Genomic DNA, 17,430 nt, shown 5'->3' with positions numbered 1-17,430 from the left:
GAAAAGGGAACCAGCCATCCCCTGAAGTTGCATGACACAGAGAATTCAGGATCGACCCGCCACTACTAGTCTCCTGAGAAAAAAAGGGGAACTTAAAGCAGCCCCAGCACCCCAAAAAGACCATTTTTAATAAGCTTTAAGATTGGTGAATGAATGGAAATGAATATGAGAAATGCATGGTTTTTCTTTCTGTATCTTATATTTCTCTCAAACCCTGTAATTTAATGCATCGGTTTTCCTCGAATCACATTTCATTCCCTGGGTGTGGAGATGTCATCCAAGCCCCCCAACTGCCAAGACTGAGGCACACATTATTTCGCCACATGAACATTAAAACTTAAAATTGCAATCCCCTGACTGGAATGACATTTGCATAGTAACAGACAGTGTTAGAACAATGGGGACCCAGTCATTGCTTCCCCAATACACAGAAGAAGTAGTCATACCAGTTTTAGTCACATAACTAACTGGCTGTTGCAGAGGTTTGAACTGAGAGTTTTAAATTGGAGAAAACAGTGTTTGAAATCAGAAAGCTCCTGGTTTGAGAACATCTCTCTCCTGTCTGCTCTCATCTCACTCACAGCAGCTTCAGAAACCACTGAAGACACGAGAACCTCAAAGAGAGAAAAGTCTCCTATGTTGAACAAGGTTTAAGAAGAATCCTGGGCCCCAATGAAAAGTAAGAGCTGCCGACAATCAAAGACTCTACAGTGAGCTGAAACAACAGAAACAGTAACAAGAAACCCCCTTCAGAGACTGCCTGAAACATTTCACCTTATATTTTCCTCTCCTCTTTTCTGTCCCTATCTGCATGTGTGTATCGCGTGTGCATACTAGCGGGGGCGCATCGTTTATCTGTAGGTGTTAACCGTATTGAGTTTAAGTTTAAGGTTTAATAAATTTCACTTTTCTCCTTTAAACCGAAGAAAGCCTGTTTATGATCATTTCTTTGCTTTATAATTGGAAAGCTGTGAACAAGGATTCACAAATGGGAGCTCAAAACACTGTGTTTAAAATTAAACCCTGTTACAAAAAGACCAGGTGAAGACAGTAACAGACCCCTAGACACCTTTCTCACCTGGTCGTAACAATACCTTTCGCCTTTTTAATGAATTCCGCTGCCTATAATCCTTTTTCAAGATCCGTGCGTATCCCCACATCCCCCTCCTCCCCCCAACCCCCCCCAGATTTCTCTGTTCCTCTGCGCATTGAGAATATTGGCAGGTAATTATATATTTCAAATCCGTCGGATTTCTCATCCTCCTGATCGACAAATTGCAGAGTGGGACCATGATTAATGCTGGCTACTCACTGACTGTATTTAAATTAGTACCTGCCACAATGATGGCACTGTCCCTCGCCCCCAATGACTCAGTCGGGTAAAAGGAGCGTGTATGCCCTTCTGCCAATCTTCACTGAGTGCAAGAAGTCATCCCTCAGTTTTTATGCTATAAGCTTAGCATCAGTGCAAGTAGTTTTGGTTTCACACCAATGCTAAAGTTGCAGTTTAAATCCAAAGTTTGAGCCAGACCCGGCTTCAGAGTGCATCAGTATGAGCCCAATGGGAGGACCAAGTCTTACACTAATTGGGTTTGACATTGTGTGGAATATAATGTTGTAATTCTGCTCCCGCTGCATATTTACATTTTAACTGCTGAGAGGGGAACTCGGTGCATTCTTGACAGCCTGATTTCCACCTTTCATGTTTTGATAAGATTTTGTTCAAATGAAAACAGAAAAGGCTGAAAGCGCACAGCAGGTCTGTCACCATCTCAAAATAAGATAGACTCATGTTTCAGACATTGCATCAGAACTAAAAATGAAAAATGAATGAGCTCATTTAAAAGATTTAACAAAATGGAGGTGGGGGAGAGAACAGTAGGCAATAGGCATGGATTCTAACTACTATAAGAAAGAGGCAGCAAATGGGTTTAATAACCTATTTGTTCAAATAACTTTTCACAATAATTGACATGTGATATACGGCGACAAATATACCCTGGTAAATAATGAGATGAATGTTCCCCGTGCCCAGCTCTATAATGGGTAAAACATACATCAAAATGGTGTCATAACCAAGCCAACTACATTTAATTCATGACGTCAACAGTTTTATTCAATTAAATAGAGCAAAAAAAGCTATAGATAACACTTTATAAATGTTTATTTGTACAGGATCATTCTGTAAACTGTCTATTATATAATTCCTTTCTTAACTTGGTTCATTGATCTCCATTTTCACTAAGTGGCCTCATTCACATCTTTATATTCAATCCTGTCCCACATAATTTGATCTCTTGAAGAATCTCATTTACTTTCACCATTGCAGCAGAATTCAGGTAGAATCCAACTTGGCCAAATCAGTGCAACGAGGGCCTCAAAATGGGGTTGTGAACCCCAGCAGTCTGGCTACTGCCATTTCTGAAGGGGCCTAAATTGTTGGGTGGCCAAAGCACCTGCATATTTCAGGTGGTAAGTTAGGGTCATAGGATGTACATGGGATGCTAATTACACCTTAGCAGTGAATTGAGCCCAATGTGTGCCATACACTTTTGAACAGCAGAAGAGGTCCCAGAAAGGTAAGTTTTACATCATTTTTGTTGGGTCCTAATGAACAGAAGTTATGTTCCCAACCCTATAAAAATAAATTGGGCTCTCCCCCTTCCCAATGACAACTCATTCCATCCCTAACGTTGGGATTTACTTTGCTGCCAGCCTCTGGGTCGATTGACCTTGTGGTGGCCCAAATCTGGCAAGCCTCATCGGGACACTCATTTTAGTGCCCAACTTCACTGGGTCTTTTAAAGTGAGGCCTGGGTTTCAAACTAGCTCCAGTCTCTTCACTCTCGGCATGGACAGGTGTCCAGGGTGTTCTGCCCAGAAGCTGAAGGCCTAGAAATCTGGGCGTTCCCATATTTGGGTCACTCTTTGCCCTTTAGTTTTAGTCACCCCTACCATGCGAAACAGACTCTGGCTATCTACCCTATCCATGCCTCTCATAATTTTATATACCTCTATCATGTCCCCTCTCAGCCTCCTTCGCTCCAGGGAAAACAGACCCAGCCTATCCAATCTCCCTTTATAACTCAAGCCCTCCAAACCAGGCAACATCCTTGTGAATCTTTTCTGTACCCAACGTTATGTACAACTGTAACATGACGTCCCAACTCTTGTACTCAATGCCTCGGCCGATGAAGACAAGCATGCCATATGCCTTCTTCATCACCCTGTCTACCTGTGTTGCCACTTTCAGGGAACTATGTACTTGCACCCCAAGGTCTCTCTGCTCAGGAACACTTCCCAGGGCCCTGCCATTCGCTGTATACGTCCTGCCCTGGTTTAATTTCCCAAAATGCATCACTTCACACTTGTCTGCATTAAATTCCATTTGCCACTCCCTTGCCCACTTTCCCAGTTGATCTATATCCTGTTGTAACCTTAGACAACCTTCTTCACTGTCCACCATACCACCAATTTTGGTGTCATCTGCAAACTTACCAATCATGCCCCTTACATTTACATCCAAGTCATTAATATATATGACAAACAACAGAGGGCCCAGCACAGATCCCTGTGGCACACCACTGGTCACCGGCCTCCAATTTGAAAAACAACCCTCCACTACCACCCTCTGCCTCCTAATCATTTATATATACTACAAACAGCAAAGGTCCCAGCACTGATCCCTGCGGAACACCACTAGTCACAGCCCTCCATTCAGAAAAGCACCCTTCCACTGCTACCCTCTGTCTTCTATGACCGAGCCAGTTCTGTATCCATCTTGCCAGCTCACCTCTGATCCCGTGTGACTTCACCTTTTGTACCAGTCTGCCATGAGGGACCTTGTCAAAGGCTTTACTGAAGTCCATATAAACAACATCCAACCCCCTTCCTTCATCAATCATCTTCGTCACTTCCTCAAAAAACTCAATCAAGTTAGTGAGACACGACCTCCCCTTCACAAAACCATGCTGCCTCTCACTAATAAGTTAATTTGTTTCCAAGTGGGAGTAAATCCTGTCCCGAAGAATCCTCTCCAATAATTTCCCTACCACTGACGTAAGGCTCACCGGCCTATAATTTCCTGGATTATCCTTGCTACCCTTCTTAAACAAAGGAACAACATTGGCTATTCTCCAGTCCTCTGGGACCACACCTGTAGCCAATGAGGATACAAAGATTTCTGTCAAGGCCCCAGCAATTCCTTCCCTTGCCTCCCTTCGTATTCTGGGGTAGATCCCATCAGGCCCTGGGGACTTATCTACCTTAATGCTATAACAAGGATTGGTAAACTAAATGAACAGTTCTTTATTGAAGAGTAACAGGATTCTAGGAGAGCTTTTCAAGATACGTGCTCGTAGTGGCCCCGCTGCTGCTCAGCAGCAGGATCAAAATTTGATTATGTTAATTTATGTAAAGTAATCTATTAAATACTTAACCGCTCCTGCCATTGGTCCTGATGCGATATTCGTGCCAGCGGCCAGTAGTGGGACACTAGTGGGGAGGGGGTAGCAGATAAGTATTTCAGTGTGGAGTGGGGGTGGCACGGTGTCAAAGCAATCCGATTGGTGGAGGGGATGGTGGGAAGGGGTTGAAGTGAAAAGTTCATAAACTTTGCAAGGGGAAGGTCAGGAACACAGGGTTCAAATTTTAGCTGGGGAGAGGGCTAGGAATTAACTGCATTTGTCATTGTGGGGGGATGGGAGAGGAGCATTATGATAAATATTTGAATAATATTTAAACGGGATATATCTTTAAATGTAGAAACTAAACTGAAGGACTCGAAGCCCTTTTAAAATGGCAGTGGCGCCTGACACCATTGCCAGGGATGGAATGCCCGCCATCTCCAAGTCATCAGGGGGTGGTCTGCCCTGGCCATGTAAATGAGCCGCCACATTTAATATCGCAATGGCTGTGCAGAGTTAAGCCTACGCATGCGGGCTGCCATCTTTGAAGCTTGCCACCGATCTCGGCAGTGAGCTTATAAAATGCAGCCCAGTGACTGTTTCCCACACAGTGGGCTGAATCTTCTTCCTTGGGAGCAGCAGCGGATTCAGAAAATGGTGGCCACCATGATCTTGCGTCCGGCAGGCACTTTGCTTATGCACAGCGACAGCTCCCCCCACCCCCAATCCCGTGGTGGGAGCGGCCTCAGCGACGCCATTCACAGCGTCACCTATTGAAGGAGCAGGGTGCAGCCGCCATTTTTAAAAGGCTGCCAGTCCTGTAAACAGCACAGCATAACGCAGAGTTGACTCCCCATATAGTACATAGTGCAGAGTTGACCCATTTCCTCTGTACAGTATATAGTGCATAGTTGACTCCTTCCCTCCCCCCATACAGTACATAACACAGAGTTGATCCCTTCCCCCCCCATACACTAAATAGTGCAGAATTGACCCATTTCCCCTAAACAGTACATAATGCAGAGTTGACCCTTTCCCCACCTAGGTGGCGTCAGCTTGCCCTGACCGGGAAAGTGAAGCCGTGAGTGCCATACATCGCACTGAAGATCGGGAACTGAAGGTAAGAGCTCTTTGGATTACACTTTAATTAATGCAAAAATGTAATTTAAATATGCTAACTCAGGTCCCGCCGCAGAGCGGCGGAGGGGCTGCCACGGAGCTTCCCCGCTGTAATGGTCAGACCAATTAAGCAATTAACACCTTAAATATTTCATTGTGCAACTTGCACCTTTTGAACCCCTCTATAGCCTTGGTTTTAATTACCTGAACACAAATTAAAAATGAAACAGATAAAAATCCATCAGCAACAACATATCAACATCGTTAGCACCTACATGATCTGTGACCTATAAGAACTGGCTGCGCACCCAACCTTCCCAAAATGTTGCCTGTACACATTCTTATCTTTCACTTTGGCAGCATGGTAGCAACATAACATTCTGGACTCAGGTCTCGGCCATCACTATCTATCCCCTGATCATTGAGGCTTCCACTTTGTGAACCCATTTTTTCCTATTCTGTTTGAGGGTATGATTGACATTATCTTAACCAGCTTTCTCCTTTACTTTATTGGCCACACTTTTAGGAGACTGCTTCTCAAACAACTCTTCATATTGAAGGGATTGTCTTATATCATCCCAGTAGGCCTCCATCTTGCCTGCCTGCCTTGTGGCTACATCTTCAAGCTCCCTGCCTTCATTGTGTTACCCTCTCCCAGTTCTTCCCTCCCTATCTGGTCATTATCACATTGCTGTTTATGGAAGCTTGCTGTCCACCAATTGGCCACTGTATTTCCTACATTATAATAATGACTGCACTTTAAAAGTATTTCATTGGCTGTAAAGCGCTTTGAGACGTCCTGAGGTCTTGAAAGGTGCGATAAATGCAAGGCTTTCTTTTTTCTAACCGTTCTGTCCAGCAGGAGCCATGCAACAAAACATTTGCTCTAAAAGATTCTGTGTGGCCTTGTACGCTAAGTAATGTATTGAGCTGCTGCTCAAGTATAGTGAAGATGATAGGTGTATTTATTCTGAACTTTACACACCACTGACCTTACTATGGTGCACACATTTTAAATATTGTTCATATTTAAAGCTCCTTATTTTAAATTTACTGGTAGTATCTTTGGGGAGAAGAATAGAAAGAAAATGCAGTGGATTGTTAGAACTTTAATGAAGAAAAAGATGTACATCTAACCTGTTCTCACCCATCACTCTCAGTGACCCCTGGACCTCAAGCAAATTTGAGATGCAGATTGAGGAACGCGAATGGTGGTTAAAATGTGCCAGCATTGATCCACTCCTTATTTTCAGTTTAGTACTGAATTACTGAGATAAATCCCAACACTAATTTAATGCTTATTATTTTAGCTTCCTCCTATTTATTGTTAAAACAAAAATCAGAGTAGAATAAGAAAAATGTGTGTTGGAAAAGGACAATATAATTTAGCATTGCCACTGTCACTGTGGCGACTGCTCTTTTCTTAGCAATATTTCTGAACATATTGTAGAGCTGCTTACCATCTCTGGCCATTTCAGTGCAGTGCCCTGAGATACAAAATTACCATCATATCAAAATATTGATTGTACTTGCCAATCAGCCTCCACCCAAGTTGTTAGCGCTATATTTTGATTTTGTGGTGGCTGCTGTTTGTTATCACGTGCAATTCTCTACAACCATCTGTCGATTCTCTAGCCTTCACTGAAGCTACTGCCAATATCATAGACCTTAATAAGACAACTAGAAGGGAGGCCAGTAAGACAGCAGGACACTGTTCGTAGAATGATGGGTTAGTGAGAACAAAGGACAAAAGACAAGTCTAGATATAAGTTGTGGGAAGATTAGAGGTACAAATGTAATAAACAATAGAACAGATGGCTAGACAGCATGTAGACAGTAACCAATTCAGAAGGAAAAATAATGAGACATACCTCAGAGAAAAATCAATAAAATTGAGCCAATAAGAAGAAATAGGACACTGCAAAGCCAAGAAATACAACACCAAAGCAATCCAAGAGAAAAATGTCAACAAAATAAAACATCAGTTATTCTCTTCATGTTCTTCACTCTTGTTTTTCTCAATGTTCTTCTCCTAAAGGTGTTAATTTCTGTTGCAGTACAGTCCTACTATCACCATGGACTCTCAATTGCCTATTGCTCTTGTGAAGCTACACAGTGAACGTTGGCAGGATATTTGACCCAAACGGACATCATTGCCGAATCCAGTCCTGTCCGAACCATTTCTTTTAACTTCAAGTCACCATAGTTCCAGAGAAACCTGATTTTGTTTTTTTGTTTTTGTGCCTCTGGTTTGTTTTAGACACCATTTATGATCAGTTGTTCATTCACAATCCTATGTTGGAAAATATTAGAGTATGATATATATTCACACAAAACTGAATACTGTCTCCCACTGTGCAACATTCTTGAACTCTTTTACTTTTAAATATTATTTATACCTTTCTTTACAACATGTCTCTCTCTAGACAGCCCAATACAAAAACCTTTCATATTAACTGCAAATTATTCTCAAGTAACAGACTGATCTGACATTTCTGAAACCCTGCTGATCCATCTTGTCAGCCCTTATGCAGTAGAACAAATAGAGATGGAGTGTGGTCGCATACTTACATTTCTTTTCCAGAGTGATCACTTATAAATAACTATTTTTCATTTCATTGAAAAATAAGCTACTTTGGCATTCGAGTTGTATGTATAACCTAATAAGACTGTTTTATTCTAAACTCAGTATTCACTGATGTCCACCTACATTTTCTCAGTCATTTTTTACAATTTGAACTGTAAACTCTTCAAGTTCAATTAATTTTCTTTCCTACAGAAAGTGAACCTTAAAGAAATGATTATAATTGATTTATTCTAAGTCCTTACTGCATAGGATTTTCACTTGGGCACAAAAATTATTCTATTTTTCCCTTTTTCCTCAATTACGATTGTGTAGCATTTTAACTTGCAAACTGAGTGCTATACCTCAATGATATAGCAAATACTATTCCCAATATTGGACAATTTCATATCTAAATCAGTGATTAGGTTGTCTGTTCAGTCCCAGCCGATTGTATTTGCTGAGCATACAGCTCCTAGTTGTTTAGAGGAGCAGTACATCTTACAGTGGGGAAAATAAATTATTTTATGTGAATTCAGGTTAGTTACTAAAATATAGGGATTTATAAATACTAGAAATGAAATCGCTTTGTAAGTAAAGGGGTGGAAATTGCATAGCTCTGGCCTGCTGATGTGAAATAGGCACAATGAATGATCCCTGTATTCAAAGATAGAGATCCGAGGAGAGTAAAAAATTAGTCCTCAGGCCCGATCTAAATATTCAGGGCCAGCTCACCAGATGGGAACATGCAATTTTGGGCCACCTGTCTCGCAGGCAACAGTCTTCAGGTAAGTCCCAGAAGATAGGATGGAAATAACAGCAAGATGGGGGCCGATCATAGAGGCTGTTGAAAGTACTATGGAGCTGAGATGAGCAGTACTGCTCCTCTTTCTCCATCGAAATTTAAATAAAATATTTACTTACCTTTATGTTGGCGGTTGTTTGATGGACGTGTATGCAGCCTATGAACTCGAGCAGTGTAGGCCCAAGGTCTTATCTGCTAAGAGCAGCTCCCAATTTCTTGTAAGAGTCCTTTGGTGTTAGGCCTCATATTAACATATGAAAGGAGCCTATTGCCTTTTTCAGGAGTCCTCTCTGGATGCCTGCAAAAAACACCAGACCCAATTCCGGCTTGAAGATTTTTACAACAGCAGTGGGCCATAGGGCAACACACCTTGAACATGGTCTTTTTGTGCCCATTTGATGCCTTTAAAATGAGCACAATGAGGACCAATTTCTACTCTAATGTTTTATTCAAAGGTAAGATCACAAAGGCTCAAATAAAAGCATTCGAGGAAAGAGCACTGTTAATATTTTCTGAGCAGCAGTAAATGCAGAACACATTCTTGCAGTGATTTTTAGTGGGTGGTAATCTTGAATGTCAAATGGCAAGATTTTGCTGTTGGAAGATAGAAATCAGTCACAGGCAAAGGAGCAGGATCGGGCACATTAGAGAAATTACCTATCATTTTTCAATGTGAGTGGTGATAAAACCAGCTCCACTCTGACTAGCTTGTTTTAAAAGAAAGATCATTGCCACTTGGATACAGTTGAAGTTTCGTCCTCAGTGGGCAGGGTTCCAGTTGGATTCTTTGGGGAAGTTGACAATAGCAACAAAGCAATATTCTTTTTTGCTCGCAATTTATCTACTTGGTTTAACTTTCCACCACTGGTAGTGGCCATGTCTTCAAACTAAACAGCAGCATGGTGTGATTTTTTTTTACAATATTTTTGTCTGGTTAGAACCAAAAGTACAAAGTGCAATAATCGGCAGGATGGCAGATTCATTGTTACCAGGAAACCATTAATACTTCATAAATGAAAAATTCAGGTCAGGATTCCGTACTCTTGATTTTGATAGAAACATTATTTGTACAAACGATATCACATATACGAAACAAACTGTAAAGCTGCCTAGGATAATATGCCTGTTACCACCCCGTCTCCATGCAGAGAGCAGATGATGCACCATGTAATAATTAACATGAATTATTTTCTGAATTGTTCAGGCATGTCAGAGCCGCTCTGCTTCAGGCAAGTTGAAATTCTGATTTGATGTTGTAAACTAACGTTTATGCTTTGACAAATAGATTTTAATGGTTTTGACAGTTCATACTTGTAGTCACAGCGTGAAAAGGAAATATATATTTTGACCTTAACATTTAAACAATAAACACCTACATTTTTGATTGCAGCCACGGATGTGTGACAATCATGGAAAACATTCATCCAAAATTGCCTTTTGTAACCCCTTCAGCGCTTTTTTGTCTTTTTTTTTTGTAACAGTTATATTATAAATTATTGTTTCTTCCTGTTTCCCTGAACTGAACACAGGCACAATTATAAGCTGAGAGGAATTAGACCAAACAACTTCAGTATATGGCACAGTATGGTATTAAGCTGGGAAATTGTGCATTGTGTTGCCACACTGTTTTGACGCCTGCAGTGATACAGGCATTCAAAATATCAAGAGTATTCAATGGTTCCAAAGTTAGGCATGTGATACTAGGCTCATTGTTGCTGCCTTTGAAATGCTAAATTATTTGAAATAAAGCTAGAAAGCAGGCTCTGAAGCCAGAACAATCTGAAACACAGATGGTTTCTATGCAGTGGAAAGAATAGCTATTTGGAATGTTTAGTGTATATTTTTCAAAGAAACACATTTTGCTAATTTCTGCAAATCTCTACTATGAACAATAAATACAGTAGTGATTTACCTTTCTTCTTTTGGGCCTCCTTATCTCGAGAGACAATGGATACGCGCCTGGAGGTGGTCAGTGGTTTGTGAAGCAGCGCCTGGAGTGGCTATAAAGGCCAATTCTGGAGTAACAGGCTCTTCCACAGGTGCTGCAGAGAAATTTGTTTGTTGGGGCTGTTGCACAGTTGGCTCTCCCCTTGCGCCTCTGTCTTTTTTCCTGCCAACTACTAAGTCTCTTCGACTCGCCACAATTTAGCCCTGTCTTTATGGCTGCCCGCCAGCTCTGGCGAATGCTGGCAACTGACTCCCACGACTTGTGATCAATGTCACACGATTTCATGTCGCGTTTGCAGACGTCTTTATAACGGAGACATGGACGGCCGGTGGGTCTGATACCAGTGGCGAGCTCGCTGTTTCTAACGCACAATAATAGTACATAGTGCATGAACATTTTAATAATGAATTACAAATTCTGCAGGGGTTTTTTGCAGTAACTTATATATAAAAAAAAATTCTGGATAAACAAGCAGTGTTAAAGAAAATGGCAGAGTAGGTAGAGTACAGGTGGAGATCGAATAGCAGGCCTCTGAGCAGGAGGAAAATTACCATGTAAATTACATTATCTCCCGCAAGAAAAGATATTTTTAGAGTCCTTTTCTGCCATTTTTATATAGATCGAATACTTTATACTAAAAGTATTTCCTACACTCAACCCTGCCTGCAAATTAATAAAAATCTTCTATGTGCAGCTCGTCTCTGATCAGCATTTCTGTGCCAACTTATTTTGAATAGTTTGCTATTTCTTATAATTCTGATGTTTCATTTTCAAATTCATATGAAAAATCATTAAAATTCACTAAACACTTTTACTCAGTTAATAAAAAAAGCTGTGAAATGTTTTGCAGAGGTTTAGTATCTTAATATTCTACCTCAACCCATCATTTTCGAAACGACCACACTGGCATGTAAAATTGACGGAAGCATGGGAGTTACTTATTCATTATTAAATACTTAGTGACAGTTTCAAGCTCACCTCAAGTGCTGTCTGAAAAGGTAAAATAATGTTTTTGAACATTTTGTATCATGAATACAATAGGTATGCTCCATCCCCGTTAAGCATTCTCAAAATCAAGTGACGCATTACCCTTTTATTTATGTCTTTTCCCAGATGTGTATCATCTTATTTAGTTGAAAAGCTTAATGCCAGAAGAAAGTAGCATTCAACTGAGTACAGCACCAAGTAGTCCAAGAAAATTTGAATAAATCATTAGGAAGACTGAAACCATCATATTCAGCCTCCGCCCCAAAGTCCTTTCCCTCGTCATCAATTCCAGCCCTCTTCTTGGCCACTATCTCAAGCTGAACTAGACTGTTCAGCAATATCGGCACCCTATTTGACCCTGAAACCACTGACCTTCACTTGCAAAATATGGCCCGTTGTTGTCAGTACCTAAGCCCATCTGTTGCTGAATTCTTCATCCATGATTTTGTTACCTGCAGAATCGATGATTCTAATGTTATTCCTTGCTGACCTTCCATCTTCCAATCTTAAGTACATCCAAAACTCTGCTGTCCTCTGCTAATCTGCACTAAGTCCGGTTCACTGTGCTCTCTGACCTCCAATGGCTCGCAGTCCATCAAGGCCTCAATTTTAAAATTCCCATCCTCGTGCACAAAAACACCATAGCCTCCTCCCTCCCTTTCTCTATAACCTCCTCCAACCCTCCTAGAACTCAGTGTTCCTCCAATTCTGGGCCTCTTGTGCATTTCCCAGTCCCTTCGCCCCAGCATTGGCAGTTGTGCCATTAGCCTTCTAGGCCCTCAGCAATAGAATTCCCTTCCCAAACCTCTTCACCTCTTTACCTCTCTCTTCTCCTTTAAGATGTTCCTTAAAACATACCTCTGACTAACCTTTCCTAGTATCTCCTTCATTAACTCGGCGTCAATTTTCGTCTGATTACACTCAAGTGAAACACTTTGAGACGTATTACTACTTTAACAATATAATGTATATATAAAATATATATATAACATAACTATATATATATAAATGTAAGGTGTTGTCATCATTGTTGTTGAATGTAACAGGTTTTAAAGGGCAAACCCTCCAGTAGCTGGCATCATACCTAACAGAAAAGAAGATGGTCTAATTATCAGAAGCCTGTTATCAAGCCCCAGGACATCATTGCAGAAGTTTCTGGCGAATGCATCCTTGGCCCAATGATAGAATCATAAAACTTACGTCACAGAATGAGGCCATTTGGCCTGTCGTGCCTGTGCTGGCTCCTTGAAATGGCAATCGTGCTTAGTCCCACATCCTTGTTTTTTTGAACCCTGTAAGTTCCTCACTCTCAAGTATCTGTCCAATTACTTTTTAAAGTCATTTACAGAATCAACTTGCACCAGCTTTTAAGGTAGACCATTTCAGATCCCGATGACACTCTGAGTGATGTCTCCTCTAGATCTTTTGCTAATGATTTTGAAACTAAGGCCTTGAGTTATTGACCGACTCACCAGAATGAATAATTTTTCTCTATCTACTCTAGCAAAACCTCTCATTATCTTGAAAACCTCTATTTGGTCATGTCTTAACTTTTTCTGTTTCAAGGAGAACAATCCCAACTCTTCCAACCTCTCCTCATCGCTAAAGTCCATTGTTCCTGATGACATCTTGGTAAACCTCCTCTGTATCCTTTCTAAGACTTTATCATCATTCCTGGAGTGTGGTGCTCAGAATATTCCACAATACTTCAGCTGAAGCCTAACCATTGATTTATAAATTCTAGCATGGTCTCTTTGCTTTTATATTGTATTCCTCTATTTAAAAACCCGAGTAACCCATTCTTCTTGACAACCTTATCAACTTGCCCTGCAGGATTTGTACATATGGACACCAAGATCTCTCTGTCCATTTTCACTTTTCAAAATAGTGCCATGTATAGTACACTGTGGCTAGAATTTTATGCCCCCAAAAGTGCTGGCTGATGGTGGTGAGGGAATGGGGGTGGGAGGGTGTAAAATGGAGCGGAGGCTGGGGGGGCCCTTCCCAACCTGTTCCCACCTCTGCTGCCAATTTACGCAGGGTGATGGTGGTGAGAAATGGCCTGCCCACTCCAGACCAATCAAGGCCCTTAAGTGGCCAATTATCTTCCATGTAAAGACCTCTGCCCACCGCCAAGGGTATTTTACATTTGGCTGGTGTGCAGCTGAGGCCTCAGAAAACCCGCAGGATAAAACTAGGTGGCCTTCAGGGGGTTGGGGGGGTGGGGGGCTCTTGATTGGGCACCCTGTCCCCCACGGAGGGCCGTCCCCAACGCACAACACGCCCCCATCACCCGCTCCCCTAACCAATCCCCCTTGCCTTGCTGGGGCCCAACTGATTTCCCCCATTGGGACCCCAAAAACTTACCTCTTTTCCAGGGCCAGCTGCCATCTTCCTCCTGAAGCTGGGTGTAGTCCTAGTGGTGGCTTCCGCTGCTGGTGACGCTGCTGGCCTGCTGATTGATCGGCTGCTCCATTAGGCAGGACTTTGTGCCTCAATGAGGTGAAAATCTTGCCCCAGACCAATTAAGGGCCTGGGGACTGTAAAATCCGGTCTGGATCCCCAGGCCTATTGGAGGCGGGATCTCCACTGACTTTTTGGCCAGTGGACGGGTCCCCCCCGCCTACCATAAAATCCAATCCTGTCTTTCCATATTAGTTCTCCCAAAGTGCATCACCTCACAATTTTCCACATTGAACTCTATCTGCCATGCTTCTGCCCATTTCACCATCCTGTCTATATCATGCTGAAGCCTATAACTATCCTCATCACTAGCTACTTTTCCATGTTTTGTATCATATGAAAACTTTAAATTGCTGCTCCCTACACCCTAGTCTAGGTCATTTCTGAAACTGAAAAGAGTAATGGACCCAGAACTGACTCTGTGGAACACCATTGCAAACCACCTCTCAGTCTGACAAACATTCATCCACCACCACCTTTTGCTCTCTGTCACTGAACTAATTTTGCATCCCTACATCTAATTTATTCTTAAATACACATGCTTCCATCTTCTTCTCCATCTCACATGTACATGTTCTTTCTCCTCTGAGTTTACTGCACTCCTATCTTCCCTTAATCTCACCCTCCATGTAAACTCCCCAACCCATATTCACCTGCCATCTCATATGGCCTTGCTACCCCTATAGTATCAATCACAGATGAGACAACCTCTGATCACTTCCTTGTATCGCTGTCCACCCACATCCCCCTCCAAACCCTACTTCTGCATCCACCCAAAGACTGAAGCAGTCTGTGTCAAAATGCAGCAAGTCCTGGACGATATCCAGGCTTGGGCTGATAAGTGGCAAGTAACATTTGCGCCATACAGTGCCAGGCAATGACCATCTCCAACAAGAGAGAATCTAACCATCTCCCCTTGACATTCAAAGGCACTACGATTGCTGAATCCCCCACTATCAACATCCCGGGGTAACCATTGACCAGAAACTAAACTGGAGTAGCCATATAAATACTGTGGCTACAAGAGCAGGTCAGAGGCTAGGAATCCTGCGGCCATTAACTCACTTTCTGACTTCCCAATGCCTGTCCACATCTACATGGCACAAGTCAGGAGTGCGATGTAATACTCTCCGCTTGCCTGGATGGGTGTAGCTCCAACAACACTCAAGAAGCTCAACACCATCCAGGACAAAGCAGCATGATTGAATGGCACCCCATCCACAAATATTCACTCCCTCCACCACTGACGCACAGTGGCAGCAGTGTGTACCATCTACAAGATGCACTGTAGCAATGCATCAAGGCTGCTTATACACGACCTTCCAAATCCACGACCTCTACCAACTAGAAGGACAAGGGCAGCAGATGCGTGGGAACACCACCAAGTTCCCCTCCAAGCCACACACCATCCTGACTTGGAGCTATATCGCTGTTCACATTATTCATTAACGACTTGGACGATGGCATAGTAAGTCATATATCCAAATTTTCTGATGATACAAAGTTAGGCGGTATTGTAGACAGTCCAAATGATAGCATAAAATTGCAAAGTGATATTGACAGACTAGGTGAGTGGGCAAAACTGTGGCAGATGGATTTCAATGTGGGCAAGTGTGAGATTATCCATTTTGGACCAAAAAAGGATAGAGCAGGGTACTTTCTAAATGGGAAGAGGTTAAGTACAGTGGATGTCCAAAGAGACTTGGGGGTTCAGGTGCATAGATCTTTAAAATGAAACGAGCAAGTGCAGAAAATAATCAAAAAGGCTAATGGAATGCTAGCCTTTATATCTGGAGGATTGGTGTATAAAGACACAGAGGTTGTGCTGTAGTGTACAAAACCCTGGTTAGACCCCATTTGGAGTACTGTGAGCAGTTCTGGGCACCACACCTTAGGAAGGATATATTGGCCTTGGAGGGAGTGCAACGTAGGTTTACAAGAATGATACCTGGACTACGGGGTTAAGTTACGAGGAGAGATTACACAAATTAGGCCTGTTTTCACTAGAATTTAGAAGGTTAAGGAGTGATCTGATCGAAGTCTTCAAGATATTAACAGGAAAAGACAGGCTAGATAAACATAAACTTTCCACTGGTTGGAGATTCTAAATCTAGAGGGCATAGTCTAAAAATTAGGACCAGACCGTTCAGGAGAGATGTTAGGAAGCACTTCTTCACGCAAAGGATGGTAGAGGTTTGGAACTCTCTCCCACAAACAGCAGTTGAAGCTAGAACACTTGTTAATTTTAAATCTGAGATAGATTTTTGTTAAGCAGCGGTATTAAGGGATATGGGCCAAAGGCAGGTATGTGGAGTTAGGCCGCAGATCAGCCATGATCTTATTGAATGTCGGGACAGGCTTGAGGGGCTGAATTTCCTACTCCTGTTCCTATCTTCCTATGTTCCTTCACTATCGCTGGGTCAAAATCCTGGAACTCCCTTCCTAATAGCACTGTGGGTGTTCCGCATGACATAGACAGGATGGTCAAATGGGCAGAAGCATGGAAGATAGAGTTCACCACCACCTTCCCAAGGGCAATTAGGCATGGGCAATAAATGCTGGCTTAGCCAGCGACGCCCACATCCCATGAATGAATTAAAAAAAATGTTTCTCAGTCTATATTAAAATAATTAAAGACTCCTAATATTACTACTGTATTTTTGTTATAGTCTTTAAATTTGCTAACAAATTTGATCATAATCTCCTTCTCACTTCTATAAAAAAAACTCCCAACAATTTGACACCTTCCTCTCTGTTCCTCAAGTCAACCCAAATAGATTCAGTTCTAAACTCATCTAGCATATCCTTTCGATTTAGAGCAGTAACATCATCCTTAATAATTATTGCCAATTGCTTTCCTTCTCTGTGATTTCTGAATACTTGGTAACCAGGAGTATTAAGAATTGTCTTGGTTAATGCAAGCATGTCATAATCCCATGTAGCAATTTTTGCTTGCAGTTCAGCAACCTTATTAGTTTATATTATGGACATTGATGTACATACAATTGAATACCTCCATTGTCTCTTTGCTGTTTTCCTCAACCTGGTCCCTGTAATTCTTATGATAATTCTAATTTTACTGTTGTTCATATCTCTTGTCATCCTCCCACTTCCGCTCCTTTCTGCTATTTTCTGGTTC

The sequence above is a fragment of the Heterodontus francisci genome, chromosome 18 (genome assembly GCF_036365525.1).
Source record: "Heterodontus francisci isolate sHetFra1 chromosome 18, sHetFra1.hap1, whole genome shotgun sequence".
In the NCBI taxonomy this organism is placed as follows: domain Eukaryota; kingdom Metazoa; phylum Chordata; class Chondrichthyes; order Heterodontiformes; family Heterodontidae; genus Heterodontus; species Heterodontus francisci.
This window is presented reverse-complemented; position numbering follows the sequence as displayed.